The sequence below is a fragment of the Chiloscyllium punctatum genome, chromosome 36 (genome assembly GCF_047496795.1).
Source record: "Chiloscyllium punctatum isolate Juve2018m chromosome 36, sChiPun1.3, whole genome shotgun sequence".
Classification (NCBI taxonomy): domain Eukaryota; kingdom Metazoa; phylum Chordata; class Chondrichthyes; order Orectolobiformes; family Hemiscylliidae; genus Chiloscyllium; species Chiloscyllium punctatum.
The window spans coordinates 37,800,831-37,820,822 of NC_092774.1; the positions used below are offsets into that span (position 1 = coordinate 37,800,831).

Genomic DNA, 19,992 nt, shown 5'->3' on the forward strand with positions numbered 1-19,992 from the left:
TGATATTCTCCGGAGATGAACTGACCCGAGACATTGAAAGAATTCTCTGCACATCAGGAATTCAAACCCATTCTCGGCTCGGGGCCAATGAGAAAATTCGGGAAGTGGCAAAAACTGAAAGGCTTGGAGGGCGATGGCTCCGGTGTAGGAGAGCTCGTTCCTAGTGTCATGGATGTGCCTGCAGATCGTGGGATCAGGCTGTCGCCATGTCTCCATAATGAATGTCCAAGGCTTTATTATGGAAAATTAAAACTGATAGAAGACAATGGTAATTTTGGGCGGGGCGGGTTGAATTATGAATTGAATAGTAGGTTCCTCAAAGACACTTTGCGGGCCATGCTGGGACCTGTCTCTGTGGCGCAATTGGTCAGCGCGTTCGGCTGTTAACCGAAAGGTTGGTGGTTCGAGACCACCCAGGGACGGAGTGCTTCGTGTTCTCGCTCCTACCGCTTTCTTGGCTGCGAATGTGCACGTTTTTCATGGTTTCAGGAAAATGTTTCCCAAACGGAAATCTTTTCCACTGAGGCAGCACAAAGGGGTTTCTGAATTGATTGAATTTCTAACGAAAAGGACTGCGGATGCTGAGAATCCGAGACAGAAAGAGAAACTGCTGGAAAAACTCAGCAGGTTTGGCTGTACTTGGATGAGGTAAAAAACGAGTTCTGAAATGTTGTCCCTGATTCTCTTTCCACAGATGCTGCCTGACCTGCTGAGTTGCTCCTGCAATATCTGTTTTTGACTGAACGTCCATTTCATCTTTCGGGATGAAACACTCAGACTCGCCATTTGCAGATATTTAACCCTTTCGAAACCTGTGAAGTGATTGGATTCAAACAAACTCAGCAATGATTTACTCTTTCGCAGCTCCACAGGCAGATAGACCTGGGAAATGAAGCTGTCAGTGTGGTTCTGTATTGGTGGGCCGAGTGGTGAATGCGATGGACATGAAATCCATTGCGGTTCCCACACGCAGGTGTGATCCCTGCCGACTACAGTTGAGAAACGACATCAAAAGAAAAGGGAGATTGCTCCACGGTTTTTTTTAATGCAACCAGTGGACGGGTTGAAATATTTCAATCACATTGGCACTGGTCGGGAATCTGCAACCCACTGCCTGACAGGGTGGAACAAGCAGATACCCACAGAGCTGCTATTGAGGCGATGAGCCAAGAGTTTGGAAATGAGACTAGAACAGTGAGGGGCGTGAAGTCGTGATCGAAGTTAAGCAGGCACCTGAGGATAAAGGTGTTTTATTTCCCGGTGAAAGATACTGCCTCACAAAGTTGGGACTATGGAAGGGAAGCAGTGACGGTGATTATCTTTGGCTGTTCCTCTTGTGAATGTTCCCATTGCTGCGCATGTCCGTGTTAACGTCAGAACTCTGCAGCATGGCGGCGTCAGGTCCGCACAGTGCCAGGGGCGCAATGGATGACGCATCTGACTCCACCTACCTGTTTGAAATGCAGCTCACAGCTTCTTCACACACCCCAATTAATCTTTCTCATTGTCCTGAAGCCGGCATACGGTTTGAATTCCCGATCTGCAGGAACGAGACTCTTTTCACTGTCTCGCGTCAGGAAATGTCCCTGAGAACATCAGAGTCAAGTCATAGCGCTGTCGGAGGAGGGGAAGCTGAAATAGTCCCACACGCTGCTCACGGGCACATTTCACTTTCCCCAACACACCGCCCCAACCACTGCGGCTCCTGGGAGTGGAAAGGAAACAAACACCAAAACCCAGTCTCAGCTTTGTAAATCTTCAGGAAATAAGAAAACTGTTCATCCCTTCGGATCTTCCATCCTGGGCTGACAGCCTTGATTTTAAATGGATGTCCAGTCAGTGCCGACTCGTTTTGGCTGAAAAAAATCTTCCTTATCTCATCCCAGCATTTCTTGCCAGAGAGACCTGTGTGGCAGAGTTCATGTATATATTTCTTTGTATGGTATTTTGGAAATAACATTCGTTTGCTGGTTGTTTGTATCGGGTATTTCAGGTTCATTAGCCGCTGTTTAAGTGTGTTGGTAGGTTTGTGGGCTACCATGATGCTGAGAGGTTTGATTTGTCTGGACATCATTTCCCAGATGTCTTTCATGTAAAGTAATGTGGCTCGGGTTTCTGTAGACGTTGTGTCTACTTGTGTCTATTTGTTGATGTGAAATCGGCACACTGGGTTTATTGGGTAGGCAAAAGTGAGGACTGTAGATGCTGGAAACCAGAGTTTAGATCAGAGTGGTGCTGGAAAAGCACAGCAGGTCAGACAACTTCCGAGGTGCAGGAAAATCGACGTTTCGGGCAAAAGCCCTTCATCAGGAATGGAAGCAGGACGCTTCCAGGGGTGGCGAGATAAATTGGGGGGTGCTGGGCCAAAGGTAGCAAAGAGTACAATAGGTGAATGGGGTTGGGGACGAAGGTGACAGGTCAGAGAGGAGGGTGGAGCGGATAGGTGGGAAGGGAGATTGACAGGTCCTGAGGACAGCGCTCAGATGGAAGGTTGGAACTGAGGTAAGGTGGGGGGAGTGGAAATGAGGAAACTGGTGCAGACCACATTGATGTCCTGGGGTTGAATGTATCCGAGGCAGAAGTTGGGGCGTTCTTCCTCCAGACATCGGGTGGGGAGGGAGCGGCGATGGAGGAGGCCCAGGTCCTGCATGTCCTCGGCAGAGTGGGAGGGGAGGTTGAAATGTGGGGCCACAGGGCGATGGGGTTGATTGTTGCGGGTGTCCTGGAGATGTTCCCTCAAACGCTGTGACTTGATTCTGCGACGGGGCTCCAGTCTCCCCAATGTAGAGGAGACCGCATCGGGAGCAATGGATACAAGAAACAACTTTGGTGGAAGCCTTCGAACTCCCGTGACCCGGGTTCGATTTCCGGGCAGGGAAGCAATTTTCAGTAGAGCTGTCAAACTTCGCTGCCATCTCCCTGGTGGTCTCGTGGTTAGGATTCGGTGCTTTCACCGCTGCGGCCCGGGTTCGATTCCCGGTCAGGGGAGCAATTTGCAGTGTGTTTTTTGGGCTGCCCATTCTCTGGGTGACTGCTGCACAGAACATCTACGTTCTGCCTGCAAAAAAGACCCTGAGCTTCCAGTTGCCTGCCAATTCCACACCCCACCCTGTTCCCTGGCCAACATCTCTGTCTCAGGTTTGCTGTTGTGTTCCAGCGAAGCTCAGCACCAGCAGAACGAAGAGCACCGAATATTGCACTTGGGGACCACACATCCCTCTGGTCCCAATATCCAATTCAATAATTCTAGGACCTGAACTCCATAGTATCCTCGTCCCTTCCACACACACCAAGCCTTGTTATCACATAGTCTGTCATTCCACACTACTTCGCCACGAACAGTCTCCATTAACAGTTATTCACCCTCTCACGCAGATCGTTATCAACTCTTTTTTCTGTCCAACAGTTCTTCCCTCGCTTTGGGCTCTGTCCTGATCTCCGCCTTCCTCCCACAATATCTCCTGCATATAAACCGACATTTTCCAAATCACCATCTGTTCTGTGGAAGGGTCACCGGCAACTCCTGTTTTTTGTTCCTGATATACAGCACCCGCAGTTCTTTCAGATTTTTATTGAGAGAGAGTTGGAAATTGTTTCGAGAGACAGAAGGAGAAGGGGGAGAAACAGAACAGACATGAACGTAAAATCATTGTAGTGCGATCACTTCCCTTAAGCATGAATAGAGCACATGGGCCATCTGTGAGCTTGTGGCGCAACGGTAGCGCGTCTGACTCCACTTCAGAAGGTTGTGTGTTCAAATCACGTCAGGCTCACTACAGTCAACGTCGAAAATTTCCAATGAAGAAAAGAGTACGTTCACTCCGTATATCTGTTGTGTCAAAAGTTGTGGACACTTTCGATCATGCATGAATCTTTGCTGTCAGTTTGATTTGTGAACACTCTGTCAGGGAGGTGGTGTGCCCATTGTTTGGGGAAATGCTGAGCTCCCCGCAATATGACAAGTCGAACACGAACTGTTCATCACGGGATTTCAACACACAGCCGCTTCGTTCAGTTGGTGACCGCGCAGTGTGAATCACATTATACCGATACTTTTACAACAGAATCCAGAGATTTCCATCCAGGTTTTAGTCACATCAAACTGCCACGGAATGATGTTATGGCCTCAGAAAACTAGAATAACGTGAAGATCGCTGGGATGATTTTCTACATCGGACTGCAATCGAAACACAGATCATTGTTTCCAGTTTTGGTGGAACAAAAGACATCGTATTGGTGGATAATTACAGTTTGTGCAAACACAGCTAGCCATCGATAAATATTAATCCTGTTCACTTCAATGGCAAAATTTCAATTCAGAAACCAAGTGCACTTGGCTGTTTGTAACAGAGACAACATGACAAAATGGCTCTTAGGAGGAGAAATGGGACATTGAGGAGAAGTGAAATGTTTGCTTTTGGTCACCTCCACAATTGTTAGAAAAACAGGTTGAAAGGATTCTTAAAAGGTGGCTGAAGGAGTGGTGAGGGATAACACTTCAGACAGCGCAAAGTGGAAGACCACTTTCTAGTGGAAGAAAAAGACATTCCTTATTTCTGAAAGAACTGGGAAACAGAAGAGGGGATGAAATCTGACTTGGGAGCTATTTCCTATTTGTTGAGGATGTTGCTTCATCACAGTCTTGGTTTAGAGCATAAGCTCTTCATCAGGAATAAAGGGTGGCCCAAGGGGGCTGAGAGATAAATGGGAAGGAAGTGGGGCTGGAGGGAAGGCAGCTGGGAGTGCAATAGGTAGATGGAGGTAGGGATTGATGGTGATAGGTCAGAGATGAGGGTGGAGCAAATAGGTGAGAAGCAAGGTGGACAGATATGACAGGTCAAGAGGTTGGTGTCGAATTTGGAAGGTTGGATCTGGGACAAGGTGGGGGAGAGGAAATAAGGAAACTGATGAAATCTGCATTGATACCATGTAGTTGGAGGGTCCTAAAGCAGAAGTTGAGGTGTTTTTCCTACAAGTGTCGGGTCGGAAGAGGTTGGCAGTGGAGGAGGCCCAGGACTTGCATGTCCTTGGTGGAATGGAAGGGGGAGTTAAAGTGGTAAAAACAATGACTGCAGATGCTGAAAACCAAATACTGGAATAGTGGTGCTGGAAGAGCACAGCAGTTCAGACAGCATCCAACGAGCAGCGAAATCGACGTTTCGGGCAAAAGCCCTTCATCAGGAATAAGGCAGTGAGTCTGAAACGTGGAGAGATAAGCAAGAGGAGGGTGGGATAAAGTGTTCAGCCACAGGGCGGTGTGTCGGTTAGAATTAGAGTCCAAGAGTTGTTCCCTGAAATATTCGGTTAGTTGGCATCCAGTTTCCCCAATGTGGTTGAGACCATATTGCGAGCAATGGACATGATCTTATAAATAGATTGCATAAGTCTTAGCCTGCCAGAATTATTTTCTTTTATTAAATTAAAGAAAATTTTTATTCAATTGGATGACTGCATGAAACGGTTTGTTGGTCAGATTTGAATCATCACTCCCAAATGAGACGATGCCATGAATATCAGTGAACTGCTCTTTTTGTTAAAAACCACAAGTTCTTGATTTATTTTCACAACTTACTGGTATTTACACCTGCACATTCAATGTCAAACTCTGACATCAGAAATTAAATTACAGCATTAATTTTGACTTGAAATATTCGAACAAACAAATTAATAGCACATAGTGAATCGCAAGTCTGATTAATCTGAAATTAAATTTGACCAAAAAAATATAAAATCAAGATGGGAGATAAGAAATGGGGGAAGGGCAGAAGGCGAGAAATGCAGCATCATAGAAAGTGCTCCCCCAGAGTGTGCATTTTACCAACTACCACTGCTAAATATAAACACTCTGATATGATCCTTCGGTTTTAATGTACACCATAGCCCCATACAGTAGGTACCATTTAAATGAGTTAAAAATACAAGCATTGAGCAAATCCAGCTTCCAGCCTTACCCCCGCCTCCCCACCCCCCCCCGCCCCCTCTCGCTTCTTGGAGCTTGGACCATCCTCCAGCGCCGGGGGGTTGTTGAACTCCTGGGCTCCAGCGGCCACGCCTCCACTGAAGAAGCTTTGGGAAACAGATGCAAAGGCAAGATGCAGAACAGAGAACCTTTGTATATGAAAGCAGCTTACAGAGATATTGAGCAACAGAATCACATGATTTTTACCCATCGTCCTCTGGGTTATCGACCCAGCACACTCACGCAGCACTACTCTACTTCTGTGCTCCCAGCAGCTGGATCGTGGATCAGTTTAAAGTAGGTCCTATATCTCTGATTACATCAGTACACAAGGCAGTGAAGAAAGGTTTCAGCACACTGGCCTTCATCAGTTAGGGAATTGAGTATAGATGTTGGCAAGTTATGTTGTAGTTATACAGGACGTTGATGAGACTGCACCTGGAATATTGTGATCAGTTTTGGTCCCCTTGGTCTTCTGACTTCTGACTTCTTCAACTCTGGGTTTGTGTTGAACTTGATGGGATACTTTGTCCAACTCAGCATGTTTAAACAGTATCTCTCAGAGGGATTCATCTGAAACTTTTCAGGAGGTGAGCTCAACAAGATTGAACTATTCAAAGTTACTTGGACTCTATTTTAAACTTACATCCGGACCAGTAGTCAGAGACACGTACAGCATGGAAACAGACCCTTCGGTCCAACTTGTCCATGCTGACCTGATATCCTATATTAATCTACTCCCATTTGACAGCACCTGACCCATATACTCTGGCAGCTCATTTCATATATATACCACCCTCTGCATCAAGAAGTTGTCCTTTTAATTTGTTTCGCCTCTTACCCTAAACTTATGCCCTCTAGTTCTGGACTCCCCTACCCAAGGAAAGGACATTGTCTATTACACTGTCCATGCCCCTCATGATTTTATAACCGCTATTAGGTCACTTCTCTGCCTCCGATGCTCCAGTGAAAACAACCCCATGCTATTCAGCCGCTCCCTGCAGCTCAAGCCCTCCAACCCCCAGCAACATTCATGTAAATCTTTTCTCATAGATAAGTCACTCTTTCAGTCATGAAGAAGGGTTTATAACCAAAACGCTGACTACTCCACATCCTGGTGCTGCCTGGCTTGCTGTATTCTCCCAACCCCCGGCTTGCCAACTTCGGGTTGCAATATGTAGTGGCTCAGTGATTACCACTGCAGCCTCACAGTGCTGGGGACCCAGATTTGATTCCAGCCTTGGGTGGCTGTCTGTGAGGAATTTGCACTTTCCCCAAATGTCTGAGTGAGTTTTCTCTGGGTGGTCCTGTTTTCTTCCATAAACCAAAGATGTGCAGGTCATGTGGATGGGCCATGCTTATTTGCCCATAGAGTTAGGTACATTAGTCAGAGGGAAATGTGTCTGGATGGTTTACACTTCGGAGGGTCGATGTGGACTTGTTGGAATGAATGGCCTGTTTCCACACTGTAGCTAATCTCATCCAATACTTTTGTTACTAACGAATGGCAGAGTCGGCCAAACTTCTTCTCCGATGGTCTTGCGGTCTTAGGTTTCTCTGGTTCATTTCATTAGCAATGTGCAGTCCCGGGCTCAATGAGCAACAGTGTCCACTGAAGGCAAAGCTCACAGAATCATAGAACCCCCACAATGTGGAAACAGGTCCTTCAGCCGAACACATCTGCACTGATCTTCCGAAAACTAACCCACTCAGATCCATTTTCCTACCCTCCTTAACTTGCACACAGACTCCCAAGGGTGGAATTATTCCTGGGTTCCTGGTGCCATGAGGCAGCAGTGCTAACCCTGAGCCATCATGGAGTTGTGATTGTGGGGTGTCGGGAAGGCAAAGGCAGTCCAGCAGAAGACTAAAACAGCCCACCTCCTCTCCCACTGCACCCACTGTCAGAACTGGCAGGAGGTTCAGACCTGGGAGGTGACTGAAGGCATCATCACTGGTAGGATCTGATTGCTGGGAGCGCTGGTGCCCCCGCTGGAGCTTCCGCAAGTTGTAGGAAAACATGAACCTCTTCCCACACTCGGTCCAGCTGGAGGGCATCTCCCAGGTGTGGGCACATTGGTGCTTCAGTAGGGCAAAGGAATTGCTGAAGGCTTTCCCACACTTAGGGCAGCAGAATGGCCTCCCGTCCTCCGCCACTCTCCCCCCCCCCACCCCACCCCCAAACCCCCGTGTGGTCCAGCTGGAGATTCAGCAGTGTGGAGGAGCAGGTAAAGACCTTCCCACATTCGGGGCAGGAGAACGGCTTCTCCCCGGTGTGGATAGACTGGTGCCTCAGCAGGGACGAGGAATTGCTGAAGTCCTTCCTGCACATAAGCAACTGAACGACCTCTCTACCATTTGGACACACCAATGGGCCAGTACGTCGGAGGAAAGAGCAATGCCCCTCCTGCAGTTGGGGCAGAAGAACGGCCTCTCAGTGTGGACCCACTGGTGTCTCAACAGGTGGGAATAACTGCTGAAGGCCATCTCGCACTTGGGGCCGGAGAACAGCCTTCCCTGGTGTGGACCAACTGGTGCGTCAGCAGGGCAGAGGAATCACTGAAGGCCTTCCCACACTCAGGGCAGCAGAAGGGCCTCTTCCCCTCTGTGGACCCATTGGTGCTTCAGAACCCTTTCAAATTTCACAATATCCTTCTGATTGGAGGAACACCAGAATTGCACACAATATTCTAAAAGTGGTCTCACCAATGTCCTGTACAGCCACAACATAACTTCCCAACTCCAATTCAGGCAGCATTCAAGCAGCTTCGAAATCGACGTTTCAGGCAAAAGCCCTTCGTCAGGAATAAAGGCAGTGAGCCTGAAGCATGGAGAGATAAGCTTATCTCTCCATGCTTCAGGCTCACTGCCTTTATTCCTGACGAAGGGCTTTTGCCTGAAACGTCGATTTCGAAGCTCCTTGGATGCTGCCTGAACTGCTGTGCTCTTCCAGCACCACTAATCCAGCATCTGGTTTCCAGCATCTGCAGTCATTATTTTTACCTTCCCAACTCCAATACTCAGTCAGAGGATTGGGAACGCTTTCAAAACCCACAAAAAACAAACAGGAAAGAATGGAGGGACAAACCGAATTTTTGAGAGTGAGCTTGGAAGCATCAGTGAGAAATCGGCGGAATGGGTTTATTGCGGACGCGTTCTCCTTAAATACACTATATACGTATTTCTCTTGTGGTCTTCGTAGTTTCTCTGTGCTGCAGTGTGTCGTGGCTCGTTGAAATAATGTCCTGATGCAGCTTCGTTTGTGGATGTTGGGATGATTGCTTCTGTGGTTAAGTATTTGGTTTTTGTGTGTTGTTTTTATGTAGATGCTAGTTTGAAGTTCCCCATTGACTGTTCGCTCTACTGTGACATCTAAGAATGGCAGTTTATTGTTGTTCTCCTCCTTTTCAAACCAGGAGCCCTCCTCAGGCCATAGTCTCACTACTTGGAGCACCAGTATACAGACTAGTCAAAGGCCTCCACTAAGGACTAAAACACCAAGTCGAAGATTCATGCCACTCCATTTACTCCATCTAAGAATTCCTGAACACCAAAGACACGAAGATAGAAGAGGATGGAATAATGTTGTCCTTTGACATAACAGCCCTGTTCACATCCATTAACATCAACGTGGCCAAAGAAAACTGAAGACACTACTCGAAGAACTAAAGACGAAAACACAGAACCAACTTCAGCAGCAAAGATAACACTGTCAACCTCGTGGAAGTGTGCCTTACCACCCACTTCATATTCAGTAACAAGCCCTACAAACAAATCAACGAAACGCCCATGAAACACTTCTGTCATCAAAAAATGAAACAAATTAGAGGAAACCTACAACACCATCAACAATCTCCTTACTGGCATAAAATTCACAAAAGAGGAGAACAACAACAAAGTGCCATTTCTGGATGTCACAGTTGACCGAACAATCAATGATAAATTCAAAACAGCATCTACAGGAAAACAGCGCACGCGAACCAAGTACTTAGCTACAGAAGCAATCATCCCTACACATACAAACAAATCTGAACGAGGGCACTATTTCAACGAAACACGACGCAGTGCAGCACCCAGTAACTACACAGCGCTTTGAAGGAGAATGGAGAGCCCAGCAACACACTGAAAATTGCTTCCCTGACCGGGAATTGAACCCGGGCCGCGGCGGTGAAAGCGCCGAATCCTAACCACTAGACCACCAGGGAGACGTAGGCAAAATTTGACAGCTCTCCTGAAAATTGCTTCCCTGCCCGGAAGGCGAACCCGGGTCACGAAGTTGGAAGGCTCACACCAATGTCATTTCTTGTATCCATTGCTCCCGATGCGGTCTCCTCTACATTGGGGAGACTGGAGCCCCGCCGCAGAGTCAAGTCACAGCGTTTGAGGGAACATCTCCAGGACATCCGCAACAATCAACCCCAGCGCCCTGTGGCCCAACATTTCAACCTCCCCTTCCCACTCTGCCAGGGACATGCATGTCCTGGGCCTCCTCCATCGCCGCTCCCTCCCCACCCGATGCCTTGAGGAAGAACGTCCCAACTTCTGCCTCGGATACATTCATCCCCAGAGCATCAATGTGGTCTGCACCAGTTTCCTCATTTCCCCTCCCCCCACCTTACCTCAGTCCCAACCTTCCAGCTCAGCGCTGTTCTCATGACCTGTCCTCCCTGCCAATCTCCCTCCCCAGCTATCCGCTCCACCCTCCTCTCTGATCTGTCACCTCCAACCCCACCCCCATTCACCTATTGTACTTTTTGCTACCTTCGGCCCAGCACACCCCACCCCCAATTTATCTCTCCACCCTGGAGGTGTCCTGCCTCTATTGCTGATGAAGGGCTTTTGCCCGAAACATCGACTTTCCTGCTCCTCGGAAGCTGTCTGACCTGCTGTGCTTTTCCAGCACCACTCTGATCTAAACTCTGGTTTCCAGCATCTGCAGTCCTCACTTTTGCCTACCCAATAAACCCAGTGTGCCGATTTCACATCAACAAACTGACACAAGCAGACACAACGTCTGCAGAAACCCTAGCCACATTACTTTACATTAAAGACATCTGGGAAATGATGTCCAGACAACTCAACCCTCTCAGCATCATGGTAGCCCACAAACCGCCCAACACACTTAAACAGCCTCTAATGAACCTGAAATACCCGATACAAACAAGCAGCAAACGAATGTTATTTACAAAATACCATACAAGGAAATATATACATGAACTCTGCCGCACAGTTCTCTGTAGCAAGAAATGCTATGATGAGAAAAGGAAGATTTTTTTTAGCCAAAACGAATCGGCACTGACTGGACAGCCATTTAAAATCAACGCTGTCAGCCCAGGATGGAAGACCCGAAGGGATGTACAGTTTTCTTATTTCCTGAAGATTTATAAAGCTGAGACTGGGTTTTGGAGTTTGTTCCCTTTCCACTCCCAAGAGCCGCAGTGTTGGGGCGGTGTGTTGGGGAAAGTCAAATGTGCCCATGAGCAGCGTGTGGGACTTTTTCAGCTTCCCCTCCTCTGACAGCGCGGTGACTTGACTCTGATGTTCTCAGGGACACTTACTGACGCGACACAGTGAAAAGAGTCTCATTCCCGCAGATCAGGAATTCAAACCGTATGCCGGCTTCAGGACAATGAGAAAGATTAATTGGGGTGTGTGAAGAAGCTGTGAGCTGTCTTTCAAACAGGTAGGTGGAGTCAGATGCGTCATCCATTGCGCCCCCGGCACTGTGCGGACCTGACGCCGCCATGCTGCAGAGTTCTGACGTTAACACGGACATGCGCAGCAATGGGAACATTCACAAGAGGAACAGCCAAAGATAATCACCGTCACTGCTTCCCTTCCATAATCCCAACTTTGTGAAGCAATATCTTTCACTGGCAAATAAAACACCTTTGTCCTCAGGTGCCTGCTTAACTTCGATTACGACTTCACGCCCCTCACTGTTCGATCTCATTTCCAAACTCTTGGCTCATCGCCTCAAAAGCAGCTCTGTGGGTCTCTGCTTGTTCCACCCTGACAGGCAGTGGGCTACAGATTCCCGAGCAGTCCCAGTGTAACTGAAATACTTCAACCCCTCCAATGATTTGCATCTTTAAAAAAACCGTGGAGCAATCTCCCTTTCTTTTTGACGTCGTTTCTCAACTGTAGTCGGCAGGGTTCACACTTGCGTGGGGAAACCGCAATGGATTTCATGTCCATCGCATTCACCACTCGGCCCACCAATACAGAACCACACTGACAGCTTCATTTCCCAGGACTCTCTGCCTGTGGAGCTGAGAAAAAGTGAATCCTTGCAGAGTTTGTTTGAATTCAATCACTTCTCAGGTTTCGAAAGTGTTAAATATCTGCAAATGGCGAGTCTGCGTGTTTCATCCCGGTAGATGAAATGGACGTTCAGTTAAAAACAAAAACAGAAATTGCAGGTCAGGCAGCATCTGTGGAAAGAGAATCAGAGACAACATTTCAGAACTCGTTTTTTTCCTCATCCAGGTCCAGCCAAACCTGCTGAGTTTCTCCAGCAGTTTCGCTTTCTGTCTCGGATTCTCAGCATCCGCAGTCATTTATGTTAGAAATTCAATCAATTCAGAAACCCCTTTGTGCTGCCTCAGTGGAATAGATTTCCGTTTGGGAAACATTTTCCTGACACCATTAAAAACGTGCACTTTCGCAGGCAAGAAAGCAGTAGGAGCGAGAACAAGGAACACGCCCTCCCTGGGTGATTTCGAACCACCAACCTGTCGGTTAACAGCCGAACGCGCTGACCAATTGCGCCACAGAGACAGGGACAAGAGCTGCTTGCACAGTGTCTTTGAGGAACCTACTAATCAATTCATAATTCAACCCGCCCCGCCCAAAATTACCATTGTCGTCTATCAGTTTTACTTTCCATAATAAAGCCTTGGACATTCATTCTGGAGACATGGGGACAGCCTGATCCCACCATCTGCAGGTACATCCATGTCACGAGGAACGAGCTCTCCACCACCGCGGCCATCGCCCTCCGAGCCTTTCAGTGTTTTGCCTCTTCCTGAATTTTCTCATTGGCGCCGAGCCGAGAAGGGGTTTGAATTCCTGATGTGCAGAGAATTCTTTCAATGTCTCGGGTCAGTTTAGGTCCCGAGAATATCAGAGTCAATCAGCCTCTTAAACAAGGGGATGGTGTGTGGACTGTCTCCGCTCAGTCCGTCAGTTCATCCTTCATTCTCCTCTAATTCCACTTCCCAAAGAGTTTCGAAAGATTCACAAAGCTAGAGACTGCGATTTCTGTTTTACTTCCTGAACATTTTTCCACCTGCTAACTGACGATATTTTGACAAAACCTCTTCCCCATTGTAACACATGCATCATGTCCAGGGATGAGCAATTTCCAATCCCAAGTTTGGGAATGTTCTCTTTGGAGCAAAGAAGGTGAACTGGAGATTTCCAGGGGCTGTTGGCAATGATGGGAGAAGCCGTGGTGTGAATGGGCAGGTTAATGATCAGAAGAACCTATTGCCACTGACTACGGTCAGTTACCAGAGGACAGGGATTGAAGTTCTTTAATGGAAAGCAGCATTTGTGTCGAACAAACACAGCGAATATTGCAGAAAGCCAACGGGTCGAGCAGCATCCGTGGAAAGGGAAACAGAGCTGACGTTTTGAGTGTGCAACGGTTTTTGTTCAGAACTCAGTCTTTTGCCTCTTCCCGAAGTTGGTCCAGGTCTGTGTCTCAATTGGCAAACACATGGCAAGTGCAGTTCCGCAATGTGAAGTTATAGCCTTTGCTGTTTAAAAAAAAAGCAGTGCATTGTTAAAATGATTATATATTCGAATGTGGATAAAGTGAGGACTAGAGGTGAAAGTCGAAAAATGTGGCACTGGAAAAGCACAACAGGTCAGGCAGCATCTGAGGAACAGGACAGGGGACGTTTCGGGCACAAGCCCTTCATCAGGAATGATGTATGGATGTACTAAGGGGTCTCAGAGTCCCTCCACACCAGTCAATGCCAGCTGTCGGGCAGATGCAGCAGGCAATGAGCAAGGCAAGTGGTATATTACGAAGAGGAATTGAGTTCAGAAGTGGGGTCATTGAACATATTCAAGGCTAAGTTCATCTGAGTTTTGAACAACAAAGAAGTGGATGCTTATAGGGGGAGGTAAGAAAATGGTTTTAAGACCAGTACAGATCAGTCACAGAGTCAGACAGTACTGAACAGACCCTTCATCCAACTAGTCCATGCTGAGTATGTTCTCAAACTAAACTCGTCCCATCTACCAGTGTTTGGCCCATAACCCTTCCAACCTTTCGTATTCATGTACTTATCCAAATCTCTTTTGAACGTCGTAACTGTACGTGTATAAAATCATGAGGGGCATGGATAGGATTAATAAACAAAGTCGTTTCCTGGGGTGGGGGTGTCCAGAAGGAGAGGGCATGGGTTTCGCGTTAGAAGGGAAAGTTACAAAAGAGATCTAAGGGGCAACTTTTTCACGCAGAGAATGGTACGTTTATTGAATGATCTGCCAGAGGAAGTGTTGAAGGCTAGTACGATTGCAACATTTAAAAGGCATTTGGGTAGGTGTATGAATAGGAAGTGTTTGGAGGGATATGGGGCCTTGTGCTGTCAGGTGGGACTAGATTGGGTTGGGATAGTTGGTCAGCATGGACAAGTTGGACCAAACAGTCTGTTTCTGTGCTGTACATCTCTACCTCAATGTTAAACATACTCAGTGACCTGGCCTCCACAGTTTTCTGTGACAATGAATTCCATAGATTCACCACTCTCTGGCTAAAGAAGTTTCGCCTAATCTCCATTCTCCCTTTATGCTAAGGCTATGCCCAGGGTATTAGTCTCTCCTCCCAATGAAAACATCTTCCAAATGTCCACTCTGTCCAGGCCGTTCAATGTTCTGTACGTTTCAGTTAGATCTCCCTTGAATGTGGGCCTGTTAATCAGCATGAATCAAACACTTCAGGATGAGGACATCCGTGATAAGACTCAACAAAGTGAGAATGGAGGGTGAGAGTGTGGGATGGAGATTTTCAGCTTTTAGGGAATAAGGTAGGAAAGAAAGTTTAATATAAATTATAATTGATCAGATGAGCCAATGGGCCAAGGAGGAGTGGATGGAGTTTAATTTAGACAAATATGAGCTGTTGCATTTTGATGAGGCAACTCAGGGCAGGACCGATGCGGTTAATGGTAAATTAATGGAATTCTGTGCTCAAAGAAGCAGTAGAGGCAGCTTCATTAAGACACTGTTGGATGGGGTTTTTTTGCGTAGTAAGGGAATTAAGGGAAGTTGGGATAATGCAATTAGGAGGAGCTGAAACGATTGATCGATCCGCCATGATTGTAATGAATGGCGGAGCAGGGTCGATGGGCCAAATGGCCTACTCCTTCTATTACTTTGAAACGATCACCCTGCGTTTCCCATGGCTAACCCACCTAACCTGCACATCCCTGGACACTAGGCAATTTAGCATAGCCAATCGAAATCAAGAGCAGTGAGCAATGTAGTGATGTGGAAACCAAACACCAGAGAATGAGAGAAAGGGACAAGGAGAATAAATGCATGAGCAATCAAAACTGGATTCTCACCATCACAAAAAATAAAACTAAAAGCTGCATTGTAAAAAAAGCGAATTAATTGACTGCACACATTGAAGAGAATAATTATGATCTGAGACTCCTTACAGAGATATGGCTTCAGAATGACAAGGATTGGATCCGGAATATAGAGGGGAGATGTGGCATTCAAGTCGAGTGAGAGGCTCAGTAAAGGTAGAGGGTGGGCACTGCTAATCAAAGCACTGATAACATGGTAGTCTGGTGTCAGCTCGGATTTCAGGTCCTGATTTCTCTGTCCTCTGATCTCCCTGTTCCCACAGAGTTAAATGTTGTCTGTTCTCAGCTCTGCTCGATTTCTGTTGAAGCTTTGACCCCCTTTTACACCTTCTGGAGCAACAAAATATTCTGAGCCTCCTGGAAATGACACCTTATCTATACCCCTCCTGATTTTAAAAATCTCGATAAAGTTATCTGTCAACTTGCTCGGCTCTGTTGGAAAAATGTCCCAGCTTCTTCTTAATTCAAACCCTCCATTCCCAGCAACATGCTGGCAAAGTAAGGAATAGGGAATTGCATCAAATCACATAAATGTACTGTCTGAAATAATCTAGCTGTGCTCTGGCCTGAGATATTGAGAGTCCCTGGTGTAAGTAATTACGAATGCAATAATTTTGGTCACAGAATTGAACAATCATTATGCAACAAAGGGGTCTACTTTGATAAGAAGGTAGCGGTCATTTCTAGGGTAAGTGAACAGTTTGCAGATCAGGGAGATGAAGTTCCAGACACTTATGAAGGGCTAGAATTGAATTTGATAAATAAGACAAAGAACTGTGGATGCTGGAAATCTGAAACAAAAACTGAGAACACTGGAAAAACTCAGCAGGACTGGAAGCATCTGTGGAGAGAAAGCAGAGTTAAAATTTCGAGTCCAACAACTCCTCTTCAGGATTCTGAAATAGTTTAAGCCTGACGGTAAGTTCAGGTAACCTTTACTGCGACCCAACTTTGTTACAGCTTCAGATCTCCACATCACAAGGCGTACAAAAAGTAGCTTTTCTTAAAAAAAAAGCACCTCAAGCTCAAAATGCGCACACTCACCCCCCACTCCCCCCACCACACTTTCTTTATTATTGGTTCGTTGAGTTGTCCCTTTGTAACTGTATCCTTCGTACAGCAGGGTAAAGCATGCAGCTGGGACGACTGAGTGAATCCTTTCGCGCAACGGCAGTTTCCATCACTGAAAAGGACATGACTGAATCAGATGGGTTTTTGCCCTCTAAAAACGGTTTCATCCTTAGATTCTGAAGTCCAGATTACTGACCGAATCCCAATTCTGCCATCTGCCGCGACGGGATTCGAACCTGAGAGTCCCCAGAGCTGGGTTGTTAGCAGCGCTCGGCCATCGCTCCTTCCATCCCCCCTGCGATGGCACGTGAACGCGCTGGTGCCTCCGCAGGTGGGAGGAGCAGGTGAAGCCCTTTTGGAACTGACAGCAGGTGAATGGCCTCTCTCCGGTGTGGACCCACTGGTGGGTCAGCAGTGCAGCTGACTGAGTGAACCCCCTTCCGTACATGGGGCACGTGAATGGCTTCACTCACTTGTGGACCCACTCGTGCGTCTCCAGATGGCTGATCCGACTGAAGCCCTTCCTGCACACCGAGCAGGTGAATGGCCTCTCCCCGCTGTGAATACGTCTGTGCGTTTCCCACACGGATGGGGAAGGGAATCCTTTCCCTCAGTCCCCACATTTCCAAAATTTCTCCATTGGGGGAGCTTTCCTTGTGTTGGTCTGGGTTTGAAATTACAATCAGAATGGGGACATAGTCTTTCCCACCGTGAGGGATGAGACTTTGATTCCCCCAAGCTGAGTAAATGGTGTGAAGCACTTTTCACAGCCAACACACTGAATCTCCCTCACTCGGTGTCTCAGTGTTCTTCCTGCCACACCAGTGTCCAAAATCTCTCAAGCAAACAAAAGCAACCATGTCTTCTTGATTGGAATGGTTGCTGATATTCAAGTCCCAATGAATCAAGCGGCTCTGTCAGAACTTGATGTATCATTTGTTTTCAGATTTCTTTCGGCAAGTCTTCCTGGAAAAAAAAATCACAAAATAAGTGATCATTGGCAGTACACTTAAACGAACATAACATAGGTGGCAGTTCCTGTAGTTTGCCAGATGCCTGCAGAACACATAATACCCAGCACACAGAAACCTGATATATATACGTGTACATATATATATCAATATGACAATCCTTTCGATGCGGCTCAGTTCCATGAGAAACTACACTTTTAATTGCGAACATGAGGAAAAAAGCAGTCATTTTCCAGGGTGCAAACTGCATACGTGCCAAACTGAGGGAATACACAAGGAAAATACCTAAAATAGAGGTAGAAAGTATTTGAGCACCATTGCAGAATCTGCTCCTTCTCTGGATTCACTCCAGTTGCTATGAGTAAACCTCCCTGGGGGTCAGGCACATCTTTGGACTGTGGGAGGAAACCGGAGCACCCAGAGGAAATCCACGCAGACACAGGGAGAACGTACAAACTGCACACAGTTCGTCGCCCGAGGCGGGAATTGAACCCGGATCTCTGGCGCTGTGAGGCAGCGGTACTAACCACTGTGCCACCGTGCCACCCTTATGAGTGATTTGTTACAGATTGAATATTGCCAGTTTTGAAAATTAGTGATTCTGAGCGAAATAATCGTTCGAACAACAGAATGTGGGAATTTAGACAGAGTTTATTTTTGCACATCGACGATATGTCTGCACAACAACAAATGACACGACAGCAATGAAGATCTCCTGAAGTCATTCTCAAACGTGCCTGCCACACGCCAGATGAAAAGGTAAATACTTCTCCGGAAAAACTGGATTCGCGTGAAAGTGCTTGTTTAATTTTCTCAAAAAGCACCTTCGTAAAACGAGGTTGGGCTCCCTGGAGGACCAATGGGACAGAAAGCAGCGAAGTGAAATGATTGGAGATAGCGTTGAATAAGTTGACGTGAGTGGTGCAGTGTTTGAGGGATGTCAGCGATGAGGGTCGATTGGAAATTTGGGACAGCTCTCTTCGGAGTCCGGAAGTTTGAAATCTGGCCCGATTGAAGCTTTTCAAGTCATGCAAAGTCCAGACAGAGAAAGTAATGTAGTCAAAATGTTCCCACGCCTTAAAGGATCGGCACCACCCCCACATGAAAAAGTTGCCCTTAGGTCTCTTTATAAATAGGCAAAGTCTTTTTCCCAGGGGTCGGGGAGTCAAGAACTAGAGGGCTTTATGGTTTAGCGTGAGAAGGGAAAGATATAAAAGATATGCACCGTCAGGGTACAATCGGCTGAACACCCAGATCTCTAACTCCCCCTCGCGAGAACCAAGAATCCTCAGTTCTATTGAGAGGGGGAAATTGGATGTCAGTCATCTCTGTATTAGAGAATGCATCATTTAAAAAAAACTGAGAAGGGCATTCCTGACAGAAGATTCAACAGAAGGCGGCACAGAATATTCCAACAGACACGTAACCTGGCTGTAATCTGAGAGACTAAATTTCATTTTTTGTTACGAGAGGGAATCATATTTATTGGATCTGCATATCACGAGAGTCTTGTTTTATTCCGGAACAGTCAGTAGTTAGAAGGGAGTTATTCAGTTTTTTAATAGTTTAGTTCATCTGTTCACCGTTACTGTTGGATAAATAAATGGATTTTTGTTGAGTGTTAGGGATTTATTTTTAAACATTAGAGCAGGTTACACCACTTTTCACATTAAATTGACAGATTATAGGGCGATGAGCTTCTCTTTGGGTGTTTCGGTTTGAGATCTCTGGTGGGGTGGGAGTTGGTGTCAGCTTTCCCTTTCTAACAGTATTGACGTGATGTCATGCTGAATGCAGAGGAGTCAATATTAATCCCAGCCTCTTGCTCTGGTTGTGGGTGAATCGCCTTAATTTGGCCACTGACTCAGAAACAACACACAGAACCAACTGCTGAAACAATGATTCACACTTCATTGCACTTAACAACCAAAACTAAAAACCCTCAAGTAAGCAAGTTCAGTCTCACGGCTGCCACCCTCCCCCCACCCGGCTATCACCTGATCGCTGGCAGAATTTCACCGAGTTTCCATCGACAGTGCCCATCTCTGGAAGGGTCAAGGGGTTTGACACAATATTGTTCATCCAAAACTGCTGCTGCATCGTTCTGGAGCGAGAACATAGAACAATACAGCACAGTTCAGACCCTTCAGCCCTCGATGTTGTACCAGCCTTTTATCCAACTTGAAGATGAGACTAGCCTGCACACCCCTCAATTTACTGCCATCCATGTGCTTGTTCAGCAGTTGCTTAAATGTCCTTAAATGTATCTGACTCTCATTCCAACCCTGGAAGTGCATTCCATGCACTCACCATCGGAGTAAAAAACCTACCTCTGACATCTCCCCTAAACCTTCTTCCAATTACCTTAAAATTATGCCCTGTC

At 46.7% G+C, this 19,992-nt stretch overlaps 3 non-coding genes across 3 annotated transcripts; 2 read left to right on the forward strand and 1 right to left on the reverse strand.

Moving 5' to 3' along the window:
• Positions 1-348: 348 nt before the first annotated feature.
• Positions 349-422, forward strand: trnan-guu (transfer RNA asparagine (anticodon GUU)). The gene has a single exon. It is a non-coding gene; the product is annotated as a tRNA-Asn (tRNA).
• Positions 423-3,701: 3,279 nt separating this feature from the next.
• trnaw-cca (transfer RNA tryptophan (anticodon CCA)) lies at positions 3,702-3,773 on the forward strand. Its single transcript has one exon. It is a non-coding gene; the product is annotated as a tRNA-Trp (tRNA).
• A 6,319-nt stretch (positions 3,774-10,092) lies between these two features.
• trnae-uuc (transfer RNA glutamic acid (anticodon UUC)) lies at positions 10,093-10,164 on the reverse strand. The gene has a single exon. It is a non-coding gene; the product is annotated as a tRNA-Glu (tRNA).
• Positions 10,165-19,992: the final 9,828 nt, after the last annotated feature.